Source organism: Pseudochaenichthys georgianus, chromosome 11, assembly GCF_902827115.2.
Source record: "Pseudochaenichthys georgianus chromosome 11, fPseGeo1.2, whole genome shotgun sequence".
In the NCBI taxonomy this organism is placed as follows: domain Eukaryota; kingdom Metazoa; phylum Chordata; class Actinopteri; order Perciformes; family Channichthyidae; genus Pseudochaenichthys; species Pseudochaenichthys georgianus.
In genome coordinates, this window is record NC_047513.1 from 17,141,459 (window position 1) to 17,168,242 (window position 26,784).

The following is a 26,784-nucleotide window of genomic DNA, read 5'->3' on the forward strand; positions in this document are numbered from 1 at the left end:
CCCAAATACCTCATTCCATTTGTTTTCCAAATAAATGGGGTGTTCATTAGGTGATGCTTCAATCATTGGCAAATTGCTGGAGCTTGCTTCTAGGATAATCTGAAAAACCCTCCACATGTTATTTGAGGACTGGCGGCCTGGAATGAAACCTACTTGGTCTAGATGCACTATAGATGGAACCACCTTCTCCAAACGGAGTGCCAGTATCTTGGCTAGAATCTTGTAGTCACAGTTTAAAAGGCTTAAAGGGCGGTGGTTACCCATCAGAGAAGGATCTTTGCCCGGTTTAGGCAACAATGAAATAATGGCCCTGCTCATGGAGGGAGGCATGGCTTCAGATTCTAATATTTCATTGAATAACAACAATAAATATGGTGAAAGCTGTTCTTTAAAACATTTATAGAACTCTGTTCCAAAACCGTCGTCTCCTGGAGTTTTTCCTGATGCCATCTTCATGATTGCGTTTTCTATTTCATTTTGGGAAACAGGTGCCTCCATAGCAGATTTGTCAGCCAAGCTGACGCTAGGGAGGTTAAAACCTCCAAAAAAGCTATCTAAGGCTTCTTCATTCAAGTTATTTTTTGTGTTATATAATTTAGAATAATAATTCTTGAAAGATTCATTGATTTTGGCTGCATCACACTGTAGCCTGTCATGCTCATCTCTGATAGCTGGAATAATCTGTCTGTTTTCTATTTGTTTTAACCTATGAGCTAACATTTTCCCTGCTTTGTCTCCGGATTCAAAGTATGTTCTTCGTAAAAAAAAAGAGCAAAAGCTGTCTCCTCATGTACACGTTTCTGCAAATTAGTCCTAGCGGTGAGAAGTGAGTTCCTTAGATCTAAATTGGATGGGTCTAGCATATGCTGCTCTTCTAGAGTCTTGAGTTTAAAGTTTAATTGGGATTTCACCTCTCTGCGCTTTTTATTCTCTGCCGAGAAGAAACTAATTAACCAGCCCCTGCATGTTGCTTTAAAAGCCTCCCAGACAGTGGTGATGCTTGGTACAGAATTTAGATTGATCTCAAAGAAATCTAAAATGTGGTCTTTAATGAGCAGTGTGCATTTTTCATTTTTGAGTAGATGTATTAAGTCGCCACTGTCTGGATTTGCAAGGGTTGGTTGGAGGGAAAAATGTGACAGATACATGCATGATCACTTAAAAATATACTATGCATTTTGATCTCAATAACATTCTGGATCAAATTTGAAGACATCATTATGTAATCTATCCTTGAGTAGGAGTTATGCGCACCGGAATAGAAAGAGTACTCTCGGGCATCTGGGTGCACTAGGCGCCACACATCTGTAATACTGAGCTCGGATTGGAAGTCCCTCAAGGCGGCGGAAATGTTTTTATCTGAAGGGAGAGGGTGGCTGGATCGATCCACTCTAGGGTCAAGCTTATCAATGAACAACAAGAGGGGTCACAGACATAAGACCAGCTGTTAAATAAAGCTCTTCTGACCTTAGGTGTCATGTGGGTATATTATTTCACCCATTTATTAATTATATGTTTTACATTTGATAACACCACTGTGTTTCGTATCCCCTAAACCTCCAGGGTGTACACAGTTTAATACTGGCAACTTCTAATTGTGGGAAATACGAAAACGTCTTATAAAGAGACGTGCCATATAATGTTGCGAAACACACAATAAGCCAGCATGTGTAGTTCTGGGGGGGGCTGGAGCTGGAGCCGGGGGCTGGACCTGGGGGCTGGACCCGGGGGCTGGACCCGGGGGCTGGACATGTCCAATTCCAGTTTTGGAAAGTCTGCCGTGGTTCCATTCCATTTCAAAGAGCTGTTGACGCTCAGCGTAACCTTGTCGCACTGCCACTCCAACATCCAATCACAGGGCTTGATGACTAATCACAGAGTTTGTAAAGCAAGGCGGATGTTGTAGTCCCAAACGATAGCTGGGGATTCTGGGTACTGTAGTGTCTTCGGAAACTGTAGTGTCTAAACTCCTAAAAAACTATTTGTTTCTCTGAATTGAAGGTTAAAAACACAAAAGCATTGTACACAATTTAAACCAATCAATATTGTGTAATTAACAAGGATAAACTGATGTTTTTTAGTGGATGAGTAATGCAGATATCACTGTGTAATCATTTGACAGTGAGGGGAATATATCTGGTTTTATTATGAAAACTTCGAGACCGGAAAAACTGTTTTCACCCATGCTAACTTTACATACACGTTATCCTGGCGAGACCTCAAATAATCTTCATAATATCTATCAAACTATAGATCCTACACATCCACTGGACGTGGATTCTAAAAGGACAATATACACTTCTCGCTAGAAATCTAATCAAAAAGCATTTTAATGGCCAAACTATTCTACAATTTAGGATTTTCCAGAGAGGGTTATTTGTGAATAAACGGGAGCATGTTGTTTCTTACACGACCAGTAGAGGTGCTACGCTTTAAAACGTGGCTATGGGTCGTAATCTAAGGTGCTTAAACAATCGACCTATTTGGTCGTTTTTTGTAGGAGGAAGAATTCATTTTCACAAATTCATTAAAGCCAATCTTAAAATGATTTAACAAACGCCTGTTTGAGACTCCTCAGTGCACACAAAAACATAACTTGGAGAAATAAATAAATACGGACATGTTATTGATCACCCCTCGAATATGTTCTCTTGTTAAGAAATGTATTCTCATAAATGATGAATAAGAAGGATTGAATTACTTTAAACTGACGCCGTTTTGCATTTCTATAGGTTGTATAGATACGAGCATGGTTGTATACTATCATGTTTAATCGTGTTTTATGCCGTTCGCCACCTACTTGATAAGTCGCTTGTAAAACACAGGAGGTATGGAAACTAAGTACACCATATGTGGTAAATTGTACAGCTATAATACAACACATTAGTTGTATTTCCTTTAACTGGTGGACTATGGATATATAGTTGCTGATCGACAGCTGGAACACAAACCACCAAATACAAAACAATAATTCAGATCCAGTCGTCATGACTCCACTCCGGAGGGATTCTCCGATCATTTCTTACAGTTTCTCATCAAGGGGGTGTCTCCTGTCTCCGGTACAAACACACTGACACACTGCCTGAGGAAGGTTAGGCTATGCTATGTGTATTTTTTTTGTCATTAACCTTTTTCGGACCACTTATTTATTTATTTTGGTGACGATCCGACCTCCATGCTGCTACTCTGGTTCAAACTGCATCCACCAAACAATATGATTTATCTCTACCTCCCCAAAATAACCAAAATCTGACACGGTGTGAGATGTTTTTTTTAGCTGTTCTGTTGTAATTTCCTGTTATCTTCTTCATGCAGTCAGTCAAAATGAATGAATGAATGGGCGTTTCTTTGACTATTTATAGGCAATTATGGGCGTTACGTGAAGCCCGCAAAAGCTGCGCCGCATTTCGAGTTGATTGTGATTTATAAAGGGAAACCCGCGTAGGATTTGCCGTACGCAAGTCCTACACCGGTACGCAGTCTTTTATGAATCGGAAAGTGTCAGTGCGTATTTATTTGCTTTGTCCTACGTAAGCAACCTTCCCACGCCAATCCTATACAAGGCTTTATAAATGAGGCCCCAGGTCATTGTTGTCTTACAATCATATAAATATCCTGTTTACCCCATCCCAACCCACTGATCCGGGCTGCTGTAGTAAAATGCAACAATATTTTGTAACACTGGAGCAAGCATTACAATGTACAGCTTAGTTTATTGTATTCGTAGTCCCATGATGTTTTTGGATGTTCTTACCATCATTTTATTTTGAGGGTTTACATATGGCAAGGCCTGACACGTTGATATTGACTGACGTGTGACATTCAATCTCCATAACAATATCTATTTATAGGCGACATAAGTCTGACATCCCATACATGTCTTATTGTCAAGTGCATTTACATCTGAGGAAGGGAAGTTTTGACATGTGTGATGCAGTGCAACAGCTGGATTTAAAATTCTCCAGTCAGGTCAGCATGTTTCAGTAGTAGTAGTAGCGTTGGTGCCTTTCAACAAGAACTCGTTGATCCCCGGTCCTACTATGTAGAGTTTGTGTGATCAGTGTTGTTGTGGAAATACTCAAAAGCATGCAAGTCAAGTTAACTCCAGATTGCTCTTTGGCATTAAAGTGAGTCGATATGTTAATCTCTGTTGTTTCTGTGATTGGCTAGTGACCCGTGGAAGATGTGATGGTGCACTCTGCTCCACGCATACTGAGAAAAAGGCTGGCTGCTATATCCTTTTTAGAATGTGCTTTTCAACTACAATACATTGTTGTAGCAAGAGATTTCAACAAGTTAGCAAACTGGTGATTTATAAACAAGTGCGGTAACATATAAGTAAAATGCATGAATAGCCAAATCTATGGCAGACATGTTCGTCGCACTGGATTAAAAGTGATCTTATCAAGCTTTACCCCACATAAAAAGTCATCAGATGTTCATATAGCATTTAAACAAATTATCAAATTTCCATCAATTTCCATTATTGGGAGAAAACATGAATCTTTTTACACATTGAAAAGAAAATCACTTGATGGGATTCTTTGGAAATACGTCAGCGATGTTTAGCCATCGCACACATTGACCTCTGGATGTTGCCTATGGAATCAGGACTTTTAGTCTTAGCTGAAGCTTTTTGCGTTGACAGTATTTGTCCAGGGGCCTATGCTACGAAGCTGGTTCAACCTAACCTGGATATGTTTGAGTTAGCCGGTTGGCCTAATCCAAAACATACGCGCTCTCGCTAAACTGTACTACGACGCTGGTTATCAAGTGGATCGCTCAAGCCAGCCGTGTCCTATCTAGTTTGGTGCGCGTTCACATGAAAGGGGTGGTATCTGGAGCATTCGACCAATCACAAACATGGAGAAGCGCACTGACAGCGCAGCGTCATACTTCCTGAATGAAAAGTGAACTTTAATACTAGTCAAAAATGAAGAAGTTAAACTTTAAACATCCATGAATTAAACACTTGATCCACCAGGATCAAAGCCACAGAGCTGCACCTGCAAGGTGAATACAGCTGGTAAAAGAAAAAGTGTTTGAATGCGTACATTAACAGGTTTATGATATCACTACCCCGTCTAAAACACGATCTGACTTTAATTACATTTGTCTCGAGTGTTTCGTCAACTTAATGTGTTGCTTAAAATAATACTTCTGCATACAGTATGTGACACTGTGAGTGTTGCACGGCCAGATACGGCTCAGCTGACTCAGATCAGGAGATATATGATACATTATGAAGTGATATGCCGCGGACTGTACTTAATGTACTCTGATCCGGTTACTTATGTTGTGGCCGATATTTAATTAAGCTTTCTTAACGCTAATGTTATAATAGTCAGATTGCTCTGAAGATGGGAGGTGATATTCTATTAATGTTCACGTTCACACAGTCGGTGATTTTTGCCGGCCGTCTTTCCTGCAACGGCAGCTTTTCTGTATTTCCTTTCTCCTGTAATATGACTTGATCGCTTTAAACTCCGCACACTGAGCTCTGATTGGTCAGCAGGCAGTGCTTTCACTGAGTTGATCTCTTAGCCTGCAACCTAACCTGGTCCCGACCAGGTTAGCTGCTTAGCATATATTACCATGGAGATATAGCCTGCTAAAAAGAGAACCAGCTTCGGATGACCGGAAAGCCGGAGTTTGCCCTGAATTTAGCCGGCTAAGCGAAAATCCTGCTTCGCAGTATACCCCCCTGGTCAAAGGTACATCAATACAAGTTAACAAGCGTGAGCCTATAACCTCCAATTTAAAATGAAATGTCATAAACTACTTTTAATTTGCATAGCACAGTTTATTAATGTATTGATGTGTTTGCTTTGCACATGCAACATACACTAACAAGACATGCCAATGAAACTGGCAATTTAACCAGCAGTTGTCCGATAGAAAACCTAAGGTGAGAAAAAGGAAACTTGTTTTTCTCACATCTAATTACTGTGAAAAGGAATATGTGGTTGAGTTCAAAGACGCATTCATGTCATACAATATATGCATTCCTCTATGTTTCTTCCTAATTTGCTTAAAATAAACCACTTTGAAGTAGTGAGTGCTTCCTGCACCCGTGCTTGGTGGCACTGACGCTGCCTTCGTACTAGGCTTGCTGCTGTTGTCATATCGTTTATTTTTATGTGGGATTTCAGTCCTCACAACTCGAGAGTAAGTAGAGTTGACCATTAGCAGCGAAATGTTAATTGTAACCGAGCTAATGCTGGTAAAAGGTAATTTACTGCAGGCATATATATTTTCTGGTATAAAGCCATGCCAACGAAGGAGCGGTTGCAACCTACTCAGCATTGGTCAACAAGGTGAACTGCCATGTCATAGTTCACCAATCAAATGAATGCAGCAGTTGTATGTAGCAGTTAAAATGAATGGGTGTAAGTAGTAAATTAGTTTTACGTGTTGAGGTGACTAATCTCTGAGGCCACCACATCTCTCATCTCGCCCTAACCTACCAAGAAGTATTACACTGACAGATGTCCCTGCAATCATGCATTCTGATTTCACACATTCTCAGATGGACAGAATAAGGTCATGGCTAATTGGGTGATTGAACTAATCTAATTACACAAGAAGTGACAATTGGCCATGAGCATAAATGCTAAATTATTCTAGATTTACAAGCTTGCACAACATAGCATACATATATTTCCTTCCACTATCACCCAAGCTGTATCAAAGGGCCTTGGGCTCTATTGAACAGTTGGATAAAGCACAGAAGAAAGATCATGCAATCGAGAATGTAATTCAACATTCCAGGGCCTTACAAGCAGGGTTCAACTCAAAGGGGGATATTATACAGCAAGAGCACAATTTGGTCATTTGTGAGTGCCATCTTACTCTGGGTAACAAATAAGAGGTGACAATCCCGGAGCCTTGCCGAGATATTTGTGACCCAACCAAAGGGTCACTCGTATACTGTCATATAAGCGCCACACCTGGGTTAGTGGTGCTGATCAAACAATATTGTTTGCTCGAAAACAGGTTCCTTAAGGTCTTTCAGGCTGAATTGAAATGCCAGTAATGGAAATAACAAGAGCCCAGAACGGCCGCAGTCTTTTCTTTGTGCTTATTCAACCCCTGTTTGAGATGCAGTTTGGTGTGGGACTATTTTTCTATCAATATTGTATACAAATATGATTTATATTATAAGTCAGATTGTGCTTGTTTTTATTCCGTACAGAATTCAAAACGGCTGTTCGCATATTGATTGAGAATATGAGGTCCAGTTCACAGAGAATTCAGTTATTTGAAAGGTTTTTGTTTAATCTGATATGGTCTGCAGTATGCATTCACTTCAGACATTTTTTATGATGTCCATGTTTTGTCTACTCCCAATTCCTGACTTAATATTGTACTAATTCTGTCCCAATTTACCTTGTCAAGTATCCAATAATTAAAGTTGAAGAAAGCTAATATATATATATCCATAATAGTTACTTTGCATGTTACAAGCTAGCAAGCATAATTCGCTAGCTAGCAATCACTAGCACTGCTAGCTGTCTAGAATAGGCCAACAGGTTTAGAAAATGTACAACCCTCAGTGTGTGTTTTTGTTCATATAAAAAAACGAATGGATGAATGTTCAATCTTCTGCCAGTGTTAGTAGTCTCCTCTCCCACAGAGACATTACAGTTTCTCTTCTACTGCAGCATGATTGTTCTGTGTTCACTTTATGAATATGTAGAGATTTTTTTTTAACCACTTCATGCTATCTTGGAGTGAGTGTGTGTGTGTGTGTGTGTGTGTGTGTGTGTGTGTGTGTGTGTGTGTGTGTGTGTGTGTGTGTGTGTGTGTGTGTGTGTGTGTGTGTGTGTGTGTGTGTGTGTGTGTGTGTGTGTGTGTGTGTGTGTGTGTGTGTGTGTGTGTGTGTGTGTGTGTGTGTGTGTGTGTGTGTGTGTGTGTGTGTGTGTGTGTGGATATGCGGATATGCGAGTGATCCCTGATGACAGCTGGATGCAGGGTGAGCCGAGCACAGTTGACTTCAAAGATTCCAACTCTGTGGATTACGGCACACCGGTGGAGAGCTATATAGGTCGGTACACTTGCATTTGTGTAAGGATGATGTAAAGGGTATTTGTCATATATGCAATACCATTTCAAGTCTTAACAATCCACATACTGTATAGGGACATGTTGTTTTTAGACATTCCCTAGGGAAATATGTCCTAAACAACATAAATTGCACAAGTGCTTTTTGTGCAAGGATGGCCTGAATGAGTAAAGGCAGACAAAGGCTGCAGCTGAGGCAGTCCCATAGCTGTCATGGAGTTCATGGTTTGGGACCTATGTCTTTTTCTGTCAAAGAAGATGCTGAACCTGTTTATTGACCAGTTAAATATGTCACACACAGGAAGGGAATTAACACACATCTCGGTTATTGAGAAGAAAAGAACAAAAATCATGAGCAGAACAGGGTTGTGTGAAGCTTAATTGGTGGTGTAACATAATGGGGAATCATCCTGTTTCTGCAACATCATGATGTGTCCCCATATTGTTAAGGCAGCTATATTATTCCTTTCCTTGGCCTGCAACAACTCTGCCAGTAGTTTGAATCTTGGCTTGAACAGAGTTGGTGTCATTCTCATGCACATGTTAAGGTTCTTATTGGTGAGCACTGAACAGTACTTGGTGTTAAAAATGTTCATAGTGGGGAAAGCTAGCAGCTGTAAGTCAAACCAAACATTGTCAAGGTTTGTAGAGTAACCTTTGTTGGACCATGAGAAACTGTCTCAGAAAGCAGGGTCAGTCACAGTCAGAAATAGATTTTGTTGGGTAAAGTGAGCAAAGCTTTTGTCGTATAAACTAAGAAAATTATTGGTCCCAAATAGAATAGATACTGACGGGTTCTGGAGCGACCAGCTCTGATGATACCCTGTATATGTTTGGTAACAAGACTGTCGCTGACTGTACATTGGAAACATTGAATGGAAGGAAAGGTTCCTCCAGGCAAGAGGCAGCCTAGTTTTCTACAGTCTGCAGGTAAGATAATTGTGTGGCAGACCAATTGTGTCCTGCTTTTTTTCGTATGGCCTTGCCTCAAATATGACATTGCAGCCTGTATTAAAGCAGTAAGAATCCAAAATCACTTATCCCACACTGGGCTTGAGTATTTAGATACCGAAGCCCCCATGACTATAGGAGATAATTAAAGATACACACCCTGAAGCACACTCTCAAACCAGCACACTCACAGTAGGGAGAGAAAACATCCACTTAAACATTTTACTCATAAAACCTGGGAATGCACAGAGAAAACAACCACTCAGAGCCCAGATGGCCTTTTTCTTTCCACTCTTCCCTGCCCTCATTAAATATCAAGTATCTCAGGGAGCAATAACACACAAGGACATACACACTAACTCTCTCTTGCATTCTCTTCCCGATATGTCATCAAGATTTACCTCTGTTACACACTTCCAGACCCAAAAACACATTTTTAGTTGTCACTACAGACAACTCAGTCCCTTCACTCATGTGCTCACACAACCCAGTCTCACGGCATTTCGTGTTCACCAACACGATTTTTAATCTATTGATTCGTGTTCACCAACACGATTTGCCCCTTTTTTTCGTGTTGCACAGCACGATTTTAAAAGCAATGTATTTCTACTGCCTGCAGCACGTCTTTTTCTCCGGTCGGGTCGTGGGAGACCGGAAGCTGTGTGGTTCATAAAAACATGTTCTTACTCAATATCAAGCCACAATTATTGCTTTTATTTTAAATCGTATAATTTCGGACTTTTGTTGCCGTCTGTGAGGAAAATAAATGGGGCTCAGACAATAAATGGGGCTCAGAGCCTCAGAATACGGAAATCTGTATTTTTAAATATTTTTTTCCTTCTAATTCGTTATTCTTTTCAAAATAACACACTGTTATTTACTCACCAATAACACACAATTATCCTTGCTTTTATTTATTGGTTTAATTCCATAATCTCGGGCTTTTTTGGCGTCCGTCAGGAACTGAATTTCAAAATAAAATAACCGGAAACAGACGTAGGCCTATAAGGGACATTTCGAGCATCATTGCGATTGTCAACATTTCTGAGTTTAGGATGGCCGAAGACACTACACTACCCATAATCCCAGCTATCGTTTAGGACTACAGTCCCCGTAAGTTTACAGCGTCAAACAGCTGTGTGAAATGGAACGAAACCACGCCAGACTATCCAAAACTAGAATCGAACGCCCCCCCAGAACTACACATGCTGGCTATTGTGTTTCGCAAAATGTTCTATGGGACGTCTCTACTGAACGTTTTCGTTTTTCCCACAATTAGAAGTTGCCAGTATTAAACACATTGGTGTTATCAAATGTAAAACATATAATTAATAAATGGGTGAAAATCGCTTGTGTCCATAATGCGCAGCATTAATATATACCCACATGACAGCTCATTGTTACTTTGTAATTCTACTCCACGACAATTCAGAGGTTAACCTGGTATTTTTACTCCACTGCATTTATTTGAGTTACTTTGCAGATTCTGATTAATTATGTGAAATATAAACAACCCTTAAATCAGACTTTAGTTACACGTGACCTGAGTAAAATTCAGGTAAGGTGATTGTCAAGTGCCAACATCAGGAGAGATATTTGATAGTTGGTGCTTGAGAAGACTAAACATGTATCTGCAATTGACATGAATGGAAACGAGTAATAAAGTATATTCATTACTCGTTATTCTCTACTAATAGTTAATTAAAGACTGTATATTATGGCTATTTTGCACATCCCTTTCAAGATTTTCAAAGGTTTATTGATATATCATACACAACTACGGTGTAGTTATGCACTGAATGAAACACTTGGGTCACAGGTTCCTCAACAGTGCATTACAAGACATCTATCAATATGTGTGTACCTCCACCATTAAACATATTCATATTCTGCACATTTCTTATTCTATCTACATACATAAGAGTATAATTCATATGTATGATATCAGTTAAAATAAGTGCTTCAACATAGTTAACATTGCAGGAAAGCAATATATTAGACGTTAAGTACTTTGTCAGGCTTAATATTTATCTGTAGATAGATACCCCCAACGTTTTTTTCTTATTTAAAAGAAGACCTTAATCTGTTATTTAATGTTTAAATAAAGGTTAATTCGTTTTTCTGTTTTGCACCTCCTCCTATTAATATCTTTGTACATCCTGCACTAAACTGTTTTATTGTAGAGATCACTTATAGTATCTTCTTGATTTGTTATATTCTTTCTATCACAGACCTTCTACTTTCCCCTTATGAAAGTATGTACTCTTCATATTTTTATTCAAATAATATTTGATGAAAAAAATATTAAGAGTACATTATTGTTTTTATGTGTTATATTATAACACATAAAAACAATCATTCAATAACGTGCTTTAACCACTAGGCGGTGCATACAAGGTACACACAGCCATAATAACTTTGTATTATTAGTGTAGGACACGTTTTATTCATGCTTTCACATAATTTTACAGCATATTGCTATACTATTTCAGACTCAGTATTTACATTCTTACATTCAATGAAAATCAGTAATATCTTTAAAAACTATAGTCCTTTTATATCAGCTGTGCACCGTTATGGTGTAAATATAACCTATCTATGAATTAGATCAAATGTAAAAGTCAGCCGAATTAGTGTTGATACTGCAAGGAGACGTATTGTGTGAAGAGAAATTGAAGATGTTGTTTAATTGTTGAATATATTTATGATCTACGTCAAGTATTCAGTTTCGGCGGCATTTCCTCAGTTTTTCCAAAGGTCTTCTCATCAGGGCTCTATAAATAAAGAACTACGGCAGATCTGTAATATACAATGCAGCCGAACCGTGTATTACAATGCCGTTATGTGATGACTTTCAAAGAGAAAAGCAAGAACACTCGGAATTAAGTATTATTTTATTCTTTTAAAATGTTTTCCGGATTTCATATCATATAAACACCAAATCCCAGCATGCATTGCAAGCTAAAACATCCAATAAGCGAGCTTAAAACCATAGCTGAGGATCTTGGGTAATCGCTCGAAATGCCTACGTCTGTTTCCGGTTATTTTTTATTTTGAAATTCAGTTCCTGACGGACGCCAAAAAAGCCCGAGATTATGGAATTAAACCAATAAATAAAAGCAAGGATAATTGAGTGTTATTGGTGAGTAAATAACAGTGTGTTATTTTGAAAAGAATAACAAATTAGAAGGAAAAAAAGATTTAAAAAATACAGATTTCAGTATCCTGAGGCTCTGAGCCCCATTTATTTTCCTCACAGACGGCAACAAAAGTCCGAAATTATACGATTTCAAATAAAAGCAATAACTGTGGCTTGATATTGAGTAAGAACATGTTTTTATGAACCACACAGCTTCCGGTCTTCCTCGACCCGACCGGAGAAAAAGACGTGCTGCAGGCAGTAGAAATACATTGCTTTTAAAATCGTGCTGTGCAACACGAAAAAAAGGGGCAAATCGTGTTGGTGAACACGAATCAATAGATTAAAAATCGTGTTGGTGAACACGAAATGCCGTGAGACTGGGTTGGCTCACACACACATGCACACTCTTATAAACACGCATATTATTTCAGTGGCTTCCCTTTAGTAAGTGTCAGACCTGTAGCTAAGTGATCTTTCAATCCCAGTTTTCCTTTGTAAAATGCTTCTGAAATGTTCAGCCTGGTTTCAAGGTAATTACACATGCAATCATGAGGAAAAGTGTAAAAAGCCAGAAATAAATTACTCCAGAAGGCCCAGGAAAACCACACCCTGATGTTTTGGCTGTGGCTTAGGAATGTGAACAGAAGGAATTGAGCTATTGGAGCAATTAAAAAGACTTAAATCGGAATATTAATTATTTCAGGGATTTGTGATATCTGCACAGCTCAGTAGGCATGAGAAGAACGGTGAAATGGCCTTTTTGAAACAGCGGAGATAATGAGGTCGGAAATTCCGTTTCTGATGTATTAGCCGTCTAACACAAGCTCGTTTTACAAACCCTGCATGTGTCACACTCCTAAGTTCATGTCACGGTTGTAGTTTTGGGTGTTTTTGCTGTTTTCCATGTCATGTTTTCCTCTGGGTTATTGTCTGGTCCTTTGCCCTGTGTTTTTCCTCTTGTCGTTAGTTTCCCTGGTGTGTCTAGTTATCTGATTGTTTTCACCTGTGGCCCTTGTGTTTCTCCTCCCCTGCCCGGCTGTTTCTCGTCTTGTGATTACCCCTCCCTGTATTTAGTCTTGTCTCCTCCTGTGTTCAGTGTTGGTGCTTCTTTTATATGTGACCCAGTTCACCGAAGAGTATTTTGTTTGTCCAAGTTTATTTAAAGTCCTTGAAATAAAGGTATCGTCAAGTGTAATCTGCGTTTGGGTCCTACCTGCTTCACTCTGCGTAATAGTATGAACATTTAAATATGAAAGTGATAACTCCAAAGTGCTTTCGAGGACAGTAAGCGGGGTGCCATGGCTGCACATTTTAAACCTGACAATCACCAACCATAATCATACCTGCAAGAATATTGGGACTCAGATTTAATGTTACTTGGGAGGACAGTCTTCACAAATTAAAAACATTTATGGGTTTTATCATTGGTGTTTTATTTCCCCAAATGTTCCCATACTTCACACAAACTCATATTTAGGGTTTTAGTGCATTAAATATTAAACTAAGGAAATTAGGAATATTACCACAGAGATAGTACATCTTTTTTTTAAGAACAGAGTGCTTTCAATGTTTTTCATGACAGAAGTTTTTTAGTGTGTTTCGACAGAACTTACTAAGTATTGTGTTACTTTGACCTGATGGACCTCTAGATGTAAAATGTTTGGATCACGTCGGAATTGATCCTGAGAGGGACATGATGTCTGTACTATATTTCATTGCAATTCATCCAATATTTGTTGAGTTATTTCGTAACTTTACCAAAGTGGTGCAACCGCAACTAGACAGACGGACATTGGCATTCATTGTCCCTTTTTTAGGCCCAATTGAAAACAATGGAGGTCCAACTCGGATTTGAGTAACTAAATTCTGATAATCTGTGGTAGGATGTTCTCTGGAGAGTTTATGCTTATGCCGATGACAGGCTTCCTGGAACACGTTTCAGGTTTTAGTAAAATCCTGTGTCAAAGATATTCATGTGGGTAAGAACAAGACCAGTCTTCTACTTTTCTTTTATTCACAATTGAAATCTGAAAATGTTTTGGAATGAGACCAATTAATAACTTTACAACCATTGTAAAACCTTCTGCCCGATAGGAAAGCAGCCTGACCGCACAGCATCAACATTGTGTAGTTTTGTGCATCACTTACACATAATCAACATAAAACAGACCCCCCTAATTTAAACATGTGCCGTTGCAAAATCCAGTATGTCCTCACTGTAGGTTTACTTTACCAAACTGTGCACACAACACAATTAAAAGCACCACCTACTGTTTCAGTATGGGTAAAAGCTTTACAATTGCTGTACTACAAGTAGAAGAGGATTCTGGAACTGCATCCTCCATTACTATTATTACCATGCCAACCCTCCATTTTGGGCCAGAATAACAATATGGGGGCATTGGAGAGCTCAATATCAGTTCAGACATAATCATCCTGCCAGTTTCCCCCCAAACTTGGCACAGAGTAGAGGAGCAGCTCTAATAACCACTCAACAAATGCAGCGCAGATTGGTCACGCAGCGTCTGGATATTCGGCAGTATTTCTTTAAAGTGGCAGGGGTTTTAAGAGTTGATGTGGAGAACAGAGAATATCTGATCTAAGTCTTGACAGATGAAGAGAATATCTTGTGCTCTGTGTTTGACTGATATGTTTCTGTTAAAAAGCCACTTGACACTGAGGCTCTTCATCAGAGGCTGTTGCATTGGATCGTTGTCATTAAATGTGGCAATTTTCATGGATATTTGAGATGGGGGAAAATACGATTTTACACACAGTTGCAATCCGGGGCTGTGCGAGTCCAGCATGAAATGGAAACTAGACAGCTCAGTAAAGCAAAAAGATAAAGATTGATACAGATGTCAGTGTGAGGACAGCTCGGGAGCGATATGTTAATACATGTGATGGATACATGTGATCCAGAGGATCTAGGTGGCACATCTTAAGATGTTGCACACCTGCTTCTGCTGTCGGGTTGTTCATCATATAGCAGTGGGTTATATGGGAACTTTCACTGTCTAATAACCATCCATACGTCTGCCTTCAGCTTTTTGTCTATTCCCTTTGGAAAGTAGTGCCCCTTAACTCTACTGTATGGTAATTCAAACTAAGCTGACATTTTAGTTTTATGTCGGCCGTATCTTAAAATGAAACCAATAAAATACCAAATCTTAAAACCATCCCTCATAGGCAAAGAAAGTATGAAACTACTTGCAACATGTCACACCATGGGCTAGCTTTGATACTTAAAACGCAATCCACGTGTTAATTATGTTGTAAACGTGTCGCCGTATTGCATGTTTGGATGAGCAACAGAGAGAGACAGTTGATATGTTCTCGGCAGAGCAGCAGTTTGTTCGTTGCAGAGAAGAACTTAGTGGTAAAGTTAAGTGTTTTGCAAATGTAAAGAGTCAGAATAAAACACACTTCTGAAATAAAACATGCAACAGATAATCAGGGAATAAATGGGATGGCGTTTCAGTGCGTTCATTTTCATGCGTCAGAGAGGCAACACCTCAACATCACTAAAATATTCTCCATAAAGAATAAAATGTGTGTTTTATCTTCTGTGTAATTGCATTTGTTTAATGGGTATTTTTACCTTCCTAGTAAGAATAGCACATGATGGAAATCGCTGTCTCTTCTGGTCGATTGAAAAAAAGATATGGAGCAGAAGCATAACAACAGGACTTTAGTGAGTATTCTTGGTTATGATGAAGTTTTTCCAACCTCACCTAGTTTCAGAGATGACATGAAGTGTGAGTACTCGACTCTCAATGCGTATTTTCTATGCATCCCTCTTGGTCCAAAAACACTCAAAGTTGATCATGCAGAAATTGCAAAACAACAAACATGCAAGTTAAAGCTGACAACTCAAGTGCTGGGTTACATTCATGTGACATTGTCTACCCTATAGAACATACCTGTATGTACAACATTGTCTTTCCAGTATTGCTGTATACAGTAAAGCCTTCATGCTCTGATGAACTGTTTGCTGTACCGCGCTTGCTGCTGCAACCTGCTTTTTGTGCTTTTCATATAGCGTTTCATTAAAGTCCCTCCGTGCTGCTCCTGTGTTTTAACGAGAGTGACAAGTTCAAGGACTAGATCCAAAATATCAACTCTTTATATATTTTTGCATTAATGTAACAATTCACTGCATGACTGAAGTTTGGTAGGCACATTTCAACATGGAATATAACTTATTTTTAAACACAGCAAATAAATGGAAGGTTTGAATCTGTAACTAAAATGTGGTCCCTCGCTCTCTCTCTCCATCTCTCTACGATTTCTCATTAATGTGTGAAGCAGACCCCAGGTGTTGTCCTCCTATCACACTTTGCCTTGTTATCTCCCCTCTTAATTGACCTGTGCTCGTTATCTCCTCTAAATTGACGACCTCTTAACCAGTGTTTAATGAGGAGAGGAAGGAAGAACAGAGAGGAGGTGTTAAGGGTGGGACCTATGACATCGTAGATCCCTAGGGGGGTTTCAAATGATCACACACACATACACGACGGGAAAGAGACTGTCGTTAAAGCTCTGCACAGGAATCTATAAGCATAGACACCCACGTCAAACACACATGGTGACACATAGTGCCACACACAGATGTGCAATTATGCATAGGTCAGGGCAGAACCAAATGTCAAAGGTAGGAAACAAGAGGTCACACTCCGAGAGACAGATTCAGGGCAGAGGTTAAAGTAAAGGAAGGAATGTGGTGGAAAAAGGGAAAAACGGAAGTCATAAGAGAAGGAAGAGGAGATAGACAGTATGGTGAATGGAAAACCGTATGAATTGATTTAGAATGTATAAACACATCAAAGTGTGCCACAGTTTGCAACATGGCAGCTTTGTTTGATTTAAAGTTATATCTAAACCTGCAGAGGAAAAGCACCCAAAACAGGTATTTAGAAAACACTGTTTACTTTAGTTTAAAACACCAACACTCTGCTCACAGGGGGGCGGGAGTGTCCTGCTGATGGGGAATCAGCGACACTCCCAACACACCCAGATTATTGGCCGCCGCCACCATCTGCGCCCCGAGCTTGAATATCTTATCGAGATACTCAAGCAGCTCTCAGTCACGCGGCAGGGGCCTTCTCCCCTCTGCCCACCCAGCTGCCTGCGGAACCAGATGCGCCGCTAGGCTATCCTCCAGCGGGGGAACACCGGAACACTCCGTGTCTGAGTGGCCCTCCACCTTGAGGATTCCTGCCCAAGTAGCCACCGTAGCCTTCGTTTTCAGTGGCTGCCGCCACGTGACTTCCACACACCGCCAGATGTCCGGCAGAGGGGGTGAAACGAAGGCCGGCTGTGCTGGACGGCCCGTGCCGTAGAAGCCCTGCCGCAGTCGGCTCACCGCCACCGGCCTCGGAGGTATCGGTAGGGGAAGCGGCAAGCCTGCCCGCTCCGCCGCCATAGCCATTACCGCCGAGAAGTCCTGACGAGCCCACCTCTGCTGATGGCCTTCCTGGCGGTCAGCGGAAATCCCGTAACGACGAGGTGTCATCATCGTCGTCCTCTCCGATGCCCGGACCCGTCTGGGCTGCTGGGATGGCGAAGACGAAGGGCACTCCCTGTACGAGGTCCTCCATCTCCACCACGTCGAGCTCTGGGTCCTCCACCGGCGAGGCGTAACACCCCTCGAACTTCGCCACTCTGTGCAGTCGGCTGGATCGGGTCAACATCCGACAGGCGCTGCAGACTGCCGATGGAGGCAGGTTAGCTGCCGCGTGGTCAGACCCCAGACACTCGATACATCGAGTATGGGGATCATCACTCCCGATAGAACCCGGACACGAAGGACACGGGCGCTCCACAGGTGAGTCCATATTCGATTGTCCGACGAAACTTTTCCTTGTTCTTGTTCTATCCTGTTTATCTCTCGCTCAGTTACTCAATAGCTGCTTAGCTGAAAGAGAAAGGGATAGCAGTGAGCGGGCGAGGTCACCTTTTATGCAGTGGATGTGCGCGCACTCAGGTAGGCCCGCCCAGGGGCCGGCTACGGGTAGGGAAGTCTCAGTGAAAGAATGCGTGCATATAGCATATGGGGGATAACCCATAGAGTCCAGTAGAGGGCGGAGCCTGTGAGAGATATAACATATCTTCAGCTGCTGACGAGTAATGATCTACTACTACCATAGGCGGCGCGTGAGGCTCAGGTTTCGGAAGGCTAAATAACTTTGTTTTACCTGACGCTGCCCGTGTCCGGCGTCTATAGAAAAGAGATCAACTCAGTGAAAGCAAAGTACCGCCTGCTGACCAATCAGAGCTCAGTGTGCGGAGTTTAAATCTATAAAGTCATATTACAGGATAAAGGAAATACAGTTTAAACTGCCGTATGCAGAGAAGACGCCAACGTGTCGCACTTATCATTCATATCACACTGATATCACATCATCAATCAGATCATCGATCATATAATATCACAATATTTCCTTATATGAGTCAGCTTCTCGAGCCGTATCTAGCCGTGCAACACTTACATTGTCACAGGCCTACTGTATGCAGACGTATTATTTTAAGCAACACATTAAGTTGATGAAACACTCAACTCAAATGTAATTAAAGTCAGATCCACTCGTGTCTTAGATGGGGCAGTATCATAAAACTGTTTCAAACACTCTGTAGTTATTTTTTAATCAGTTGTTCTATATTCTCCTTGCAGGTGCAACTATGTGGCTTGTATCCTGAATTATAGGTTTAAGTCATGGATGTTTAAAGTTCATGTCTAATATTAGTTTACTGTTCATTAATGAAGTAATGCGCTGTCAGTAGGCTACACTTGTCCCTGTTTGTGATTGGTCAAATGTAGCTAACCCCGCCCCTTTCACGTGAACGCGCTCTCAGCTGGAGAGAGAAACCCTGGCTTGATTTACCGAGTTGATATTAACCAGCGTCGTAGGACCGCTTAGCGAGATCTCGTTTGTTAGGGTTAGTTAAGATAACTCAAACATATCCAGGGTCTGTTGAACTGGCTTCGTAGTACAGAGCACAGGTGGCTGCATAGCAGCGCTAATGTCAAAGACACAAACATTATACGTTATATTTTTATTTTACCAGGATGCAATGACAAAAATATTTGGGAAGGCTTAGCCTTCCCTAGCCTATAGTACCCGTCGCCCCTGACTACTACAATCATGTTGTTGATATTTCTTAAAGAGAGTCTGATAGTCGTGTGAAAAAGTAGGAACTCATAATTACTTTCCAAATTGCAATCTTAGATCCAAAACTCCTGTTTTAGTCGAGTCCTACTGTGAGTTGTGTGAGTGTGATAAGGACTGTGTTACTTTGATTGTTCCCTCTCTAACACTGTGCTCCACGGCAATCACTTTCACAGCTCAGTTGGCATCTGATTATCTCTCTCTCGCACACAGAAATACAAATACAGAAATACTCACAAATACACACTCTGCATTATTTGCATACCGCTTCCATCTTGAAATTGTTATTTTGGTAATCAGACAGACAGACAGACAGGAAACATAATTATGGAACTGGCTTCCACTTAGTAACAGCAAGGCTTTGTGGGTGTGTCTGTGTGCATGTGTGCGATAAGTGCATGTTTCTACATCAAAATTGTTTAGCAGAAAATATCAGAATTCACTGCATAAACCAAAATCATGGCTCACTTTGTAAATTAACCTCTAAAATACAATGCCAAGCCAGTCTATTTCCACAGTTTTCACTTTGGATTAGGTTTGAAGAAATTGCATTCTTTAACAGGACGCGAGGTGGTTTGAAATTATACAAGTCTGGTATTTATAATATTGTCTTAAGCTTTTTGACATTTGAAAGAAGACGAAGTTCAATCAGTAAGAGTGGGTTTCCATAAAAACTTGTTTGTGTTCTGTTCTCGAGTAGTATGTTTTTTTTTCCCCAGGCATATTCTTCTAATCTCACTTAAATTCTCATAACGTACCATTCCCTAGTAATCGTGTCTTGAACATGGCTTAGTTGATCAAATACTGTATGATAATATTTTCCCAAATGTAGTATAATAGACTTGGCCTTTATAATTTGGAATTGAAAAATGCACGACAATCGTTCTTCTCTGACATCATTACCAAAAACAAAAACAACGCACGTGCCTTGTTTGCTACCGTCGACAAACTAACTAACCCCCCAGTGTCAGTAGCCTCTGAATTTCTATCCACCAGGGCGTGCAACGATTTTGCCTCCTTTTTTACTGACAAAATTCAGAAAATCAGACAAGCAGTCAGTGCCTCTGCATCCACCTAATATAAATTCAAACACCATGACACAATTCCAAACACAATCAGATTAATGATAAAAACCTAGAGGACATTATTCAATTTCTGAAATCCTCCTCCTGCTGCCTTGATATTATTCCAACAGGATTTTTCAAAGATGTTTTGCCTTGCATGGCCTCAGATCTACTTCATATAGTAAACAAATCTCTTCACTCAGGTATTTTTCCACAGGCCCTGAAAACTGCAGTCATTAAACCGCTCTTAAAAAAGAATAATCTAGATGCTTCAGTAATGAACAATTACAGGCCCATATCAAACCTCCCATTTCTAGGGGAAATCATTGAAAAAGTTGTTTTTCAACAGTTGAGTAATTTCTTGCATTTAAATAACTGTTTCGATGTGTTCCAGTTAGGCTTTCGTCCAAACCACAGCACTGAGACTGCTCTTGTAAAGGTATTTAATGACATCCACTTAAACACAGACAGTGGCAGAACTTCAGTGTTAGTATTATTAGATCTCAGTGCTGCGTTTGACACTGTTGACCACAGCATATTACTAGACCGACTGGAAAACTGGGTGGGACTTTCGGAAACAGTTCTAAATTGGTTTGAATCCTACCTAAAGGACAGAAACAACTTTGTTTCTATAGGTACATACACATCTGAGTTGACAAATATGACATGTGGGGTTCCTCAAGGCTCCATCTTGGGGCCTCTTCTCTTTAACATCTACATGCTACCACTGGCTCAGATAATGAAAAACAACAAAATAAGTTACCATAGCTATGCAGATGACACACAAATCTACCTAACAATTTCACCAGGAGACTATGCTCCAATTCAAACACTGAGTAAGTGCATTGAACAAATCAATGACTGGATGTGTCAGAACTTTCTCCAATTAGATAAAAAAAGATAAAAGATAAAACTGAGGTAATGGTTTTTGGAGCAAAGTCAGTACGTATAAAAGTGAGCGCTGAGCTTCAGTCTGCAATGTTCAAAACAACAGATAAAGCCAGAAATCTAGGTGTAGTCATGGACTCTGACCTGAGTTTCAACAGTCACATTAAAACAGTTACTAAATCAGCCTACTATCACCTAACGAATATATCTAGGATTAAAAGACTAATGTCACAGCAGGATTTGGAAAAACTTGTCCATGCTTTTATCTTCAGTAGACTCGACTACTGCAATGGTGTCTTCACAGGTCTCACTAAAAAATCTATTAGGAAGCTGCAGCTGATTCAGAACGCCGCTGCTCGAGTCCTCACTAACACTAAGAAAGTGGATCACAACACTCCTGTTCGGAAGTCTTTACACTGGCTTCCTGTGTGTCAAAGAATATATTTCAAAAATACTGCTGCTGGTTTATAAAGCACTGAATGGTTTAGTCCCAAATTACATTTCTGACCTCCTGCTAAATTATGAACCATCCAGATCTCTCAGGTCTTCAGGGACTGGTCAGCTTTCTGTCCCCAGAGTCAGAACTAAACATGGTAAAGCAGCGTTCAATTAGTATGCTCCAAATATATGGAACAAACTCCCAGAAACCTGCAGGTCCGCTGCAACTCTGACTACTTTTAAATCCAGGCTGAAGACTTTTCTTTTTGTCGCTGCTTTTAATTGAACTATTCATATCTTAGACTGCACTGTAACTTTTATCCATGTATTTTTTCTTTTAATGTTTTAAATTTAAACGTAATTAAACTCCATTAAATCTGGACGGAAATGTTCGGATTTCCAAAGGGAGGTTCTTTGAGTAAATTAAAAATCAAGAACCTAAAGAATAAATTACAAGAACATGAAGATGGAATGAAGGGTAAAAATAAAGAAGGCTTTCAATGCTCGGTGAGATGTAGAGTGTCTAAATTGTTTAAAGTTAAACGTAATTAAACTCCATGACATTTATGAGAGGGACTGCTCGAAAGTAGGATATTTGGGATATCCGTCGTAGCCAGGGTTTACAATCAGTTTTTGGGTGATTTGTACTGAGGAACAAGTATCACATCACCGACGGGTGAACAATAGTGTTTTGGTAACACGGGGTGTTCAGGTAACACTTAAAGACTTTGTTATGGAACGCAAAGCAGAGTAGGGGGCTAGTACACCCTCCTGAGGGTCCGATTGTGGATGTAATGCGAGCATAACATGGTGAAAACAATCAGTCTAAATTAACAATCGGGACGGAAATGTTCGGATTTCCAAAGGGTGGTTCTGTGAATAAATTAAAAATCAAGAACCGAAATAATTGAACTATTCATATCTTAGACTGCACTGTAACTTTTATCTTTTAATGTTTATTTTATTAGCTTTTCTTTTTAATGACTGATTTTAAATGCTATTTTCTTAATGTCTTTCATTTTGGGTTTTTCTTTTAATGTTTCTTTTATCTTTTACTGTTTTTAAATGCCTTTGTCTGAATGTCTTTCATTTTTGTAAAGCACCTTGAATTGCCTGGTGCTGAAAGGTGCTATATAAATAAACTTGCCTTGCCTTGCCTATAACAGCCAGACTGTTCTAGCTGCTTTATTATTTGCCTACATCAATTACCTTATCATTATATCCACATTATTGCTGTTTATGTATCAAAAAATCAATCAAAAAAAGTGTGATAATGTGAATATTTTGTAAGTGCAAGTCAACTCTACAATGTTGTCGCTACATCAGAGCTGATAGTTTAGAACTGAATTATCATCAATTATTTTCTTCATACTGTTTTAAAAGACTTTTAATGGTCAACTCTTTGGAAACTTGAGAAATAAGTGTGTTTATATGTACTTTATTCATGTGAAAGTACAGAATATAAAAGCGATTTCTTACTTAGATGCTTGTTTGCGTTTTAGTGGACTAACTTTCCTGAGCATAACTTTCTCATGGGTTGAGCTCTCAATGTAACTTCACTTCTAAGACACTATCGTAAATAGCAAAGTATGAAAAGTAAGGCTCAGCTGCAAATATACATTAGCACACAATATACACAAACACACACACACAGACGCAAAGGACAAAGAAACCATTCCATACCCTTTTGATGATGCACCAGAAACTCTAATTGATAAACAGGTAGCGGAAATTATGTACACACAAGCGGAGAACACACACACATTTTGGGTCCAAGTGTGTGGTGTGATTACTGTCATTTACTTTCGGTGACATTCATGATGGCCCAATTACCATCTCCTTTCCCCTCCTTCCCTCTCTCCTGCCCTTGTATCCTCTCCTCCCATGTCTCCTCTGCTCTTGTTTCCTCTCCTCATCTCCTCTTCTACTATCACATCTCCTCTCCTGCCCCCTGCTCTTCTTTTCCTCCTTTCCTATGTCCTGTCCTCTCCATGATTTTTGACAAGATGGCAACAGTATCTGTCACGAGTCCCATTGACCATTTGCTAAATTGCTTTGTGTTGTCCCCCCTCTCTGTGTCTTTATCCCATCACCCTGCTCTCTTAGCTCTGCGTCTCCAGACCATTTGTTGAATTATTCAGTATATCCATCATACAACCATTTGGTAAATATTAAGCTATCTTTCTGTCATTTACTGAAGGATTCTCACAATATCCATTTGCCAATAGAGCCGCATAATCATGTCCTCCTCTTCTCAATTCACCCCCCTTTCCACGTTTCCCTCTCTCTCCGTGCTACGCTCACCAAATCATTTCCACTACCTCTCGGTCTGCTGTTTGTTGTTTAATAATCATGTATCAAGGGTGTGCGTGTATATCCATCCACAATTTTCTGCAGTGGTGATGGGGAAATGTATTACGTTCTTAAGTGTGTTTGTGTGTGCGTGCAAGGGGAATAGGCCTAGCTATTTATTTTGTGTAGTGCTGACTGAAGGCTGCGTGTGTGACATTTATACATTTATGTGCCTGTGTGTGCATCTGCCAGTATTTGATCATATTGTTTGGCGAAAACTGTAGGCTGAAACAGAGCAAGAGTGCAGAAATATGGCCTGTGTCTAAATTTGCAGATGATTGGATTTGTTCTGAATTCAAGTGAAACAAATGTGACACCGACCTTGTCACAGTTTACCTGGAAAAGCTGCGTCTTTTAGCTGAATAAAATATCAGATTCTGGTATACTTTGGACAGTAATTTGATACGAAATAGCCCATTTTCTTTTGGTAATGTGTTAAACAACGCCGTTACAGGTCCAATTCAATACTGCGGGAGAGCAGCGTTTGTTCTACTTTGTGAGTGCTCGGGGTGATTCACAACGTCCGATTGTGTCACGTTGTGAATCGCGCTGAGCTCCGTGGAGGTGTGATTTCCTTGTTTAGCGATACACAGCCAAACTCACCCTGAGCACACACACAGTCTCAGCTGAAGTAAAAACAATAAGTGTGGCTTGATATTGAGAAGAAAAAGGTTGATAAACGCTGTGAGAATGGGTCTGCAGAGAGAATCTCACCGTGATCCCAACTGTCTGTTATCAGCAGCAGCCCGGAGGAGACATCAGCTGAGCTGTGTGTGTGTGTGAGGCAGTCCGTGGATTGGTCAATTTGGACCAATCAGCGGGGGCTTAACGTAACGGCTCCGCGGACTTAACGTAACGGCTTCACGGATTGGTCCATTTCGTTCCGGTTACAACATGACGTCCTGATGTACCCGGAAGAATCAAATGGATGATGACGTTTCACCAACGAGGCGTTTTGGGGAGTTCTTCTCTGTGTTAGAGTTTTACTCGCTACAGGGTGTACTTTGAGGGTTTTGACTCTGCACACCGTTTACATGCATAAAAACCTTCATAACACACAAGGGGACGGGTAATAACCGGAAAAGCATGACATGTCACCTTTAAGGAGATATTATTCCATATTCTCTTCCAATCAATAGTCTGCGTATAATTTTTTAGATCTGCGTTCCATACTGCAGAGATGCCAATATATCCGGTTAATTTATCTTGCAGTTTTTTATATATATATGAAGTAGTGCCGCTCACACTGTTTGGACTTAATATGACCTTAACCAATTGATGTGTTGGCAGAGGTTGATTCCAAGTGTAACCGGTCTGGTTTGACGCCACATGTGGTCTCTGCGTTGTGTATGCGTTGTGTAAATGAGAACGACTTCCTTCTTGCCAAACGGGATTTATTCTCTGTGCAAAACAGAATATAGCAATTAGAGCAGGAAATCGCTTCATCGGCTTTCTAGCTTCACACTTCTCCTCAGTGCAGCCTGAAGCTAACTCAGGAAAGTATACATAACAAACAATACAATTTACAGTTACATACACAAAAAGAATACCCACATACCTGTGCAAAACAGAATATAGCAATTAGAGCAGGAAATCACTTCATCAGCTTTCTAGCTTCACACCTTCAGTGGAAGAAAACACCCACATGTTAGGTTAGCTTAGCTAAACTTTAGAAAGCTCCCAAACAGTTTGAAGCGCTGCACATTATATAAACTAGTCACACACGGCAAAATATAAATATTAACTGCAAATAGGTTTGGCTTGTGTGAAGTGTAACATTACACAATCTATTAACATATAAAATACAACAGTTATGACACCACTCGTTCCACTTACTTCTCCTCAGTGCAGCCTGAAGCTAACTGAGGAAAGCCGCGCGAGTCTGCAGAAATGTGCCGGTGCCAAGAGTACCAAAATAAAATGTACTTTTCAAAATAAAAGCATCTAACATATAAAGTGACAGTGACAAGTTTTACAAATAAAGTATGGACAATGATTTTACTGAAATATAAACAAGTGAAGTTATACATCGGTTACATACACCCCTCCTATATTTCGCAAAAATTCAGACCATAGTGTACCTCTGAATAAACCATTCTGACCTCCAAGACAACTGACATCAAACTTGTGCAGGGTTAACTGAAAAACTCTTAGCTCTACCATCGGCTGTAAAAGCCACCTACTATATAGGTTCAGAGAAAACATAAGGGAGATCAAGCCTTAGTCCCTCCTAGATCAATATGATGCCTTGTACACCATACAACTCCCTGCTACTCTCAAACATGTAACATATTACACAAAACACATACATTAGACATTGTCCCTTAAAAAGCATATTCACCAGATCAGAGGTACAAACAAAAACAAAAAAACTACAAGCTTGTCACTTTAAAACAGTGTAAGTAGTGACTGAGATCTCTGGTTAATTGAACTCACAAAACCCCTTAAATCAAAAGGCTTTTGGACCATGGACTCAATGAATCGATTGACTCTTTTGCTAACCCTGCCTGCCCTGGTCCTGACTACAGGTTCAGTTTCTACTGTTGATTGTACCTGTGTAACTGTGACATGACCTGTGTCTGTAGGATGTGACTGAGTGTTTAGGTGTCCTGAATGTACATGTGACATGAATGATGAGTCTGAATCAGCCCCTGCAACTAAACTGTCGAAGTTAGTGTCTCTGCTGGACCGGTTCTGGTCATTTGGGAAGCACTGA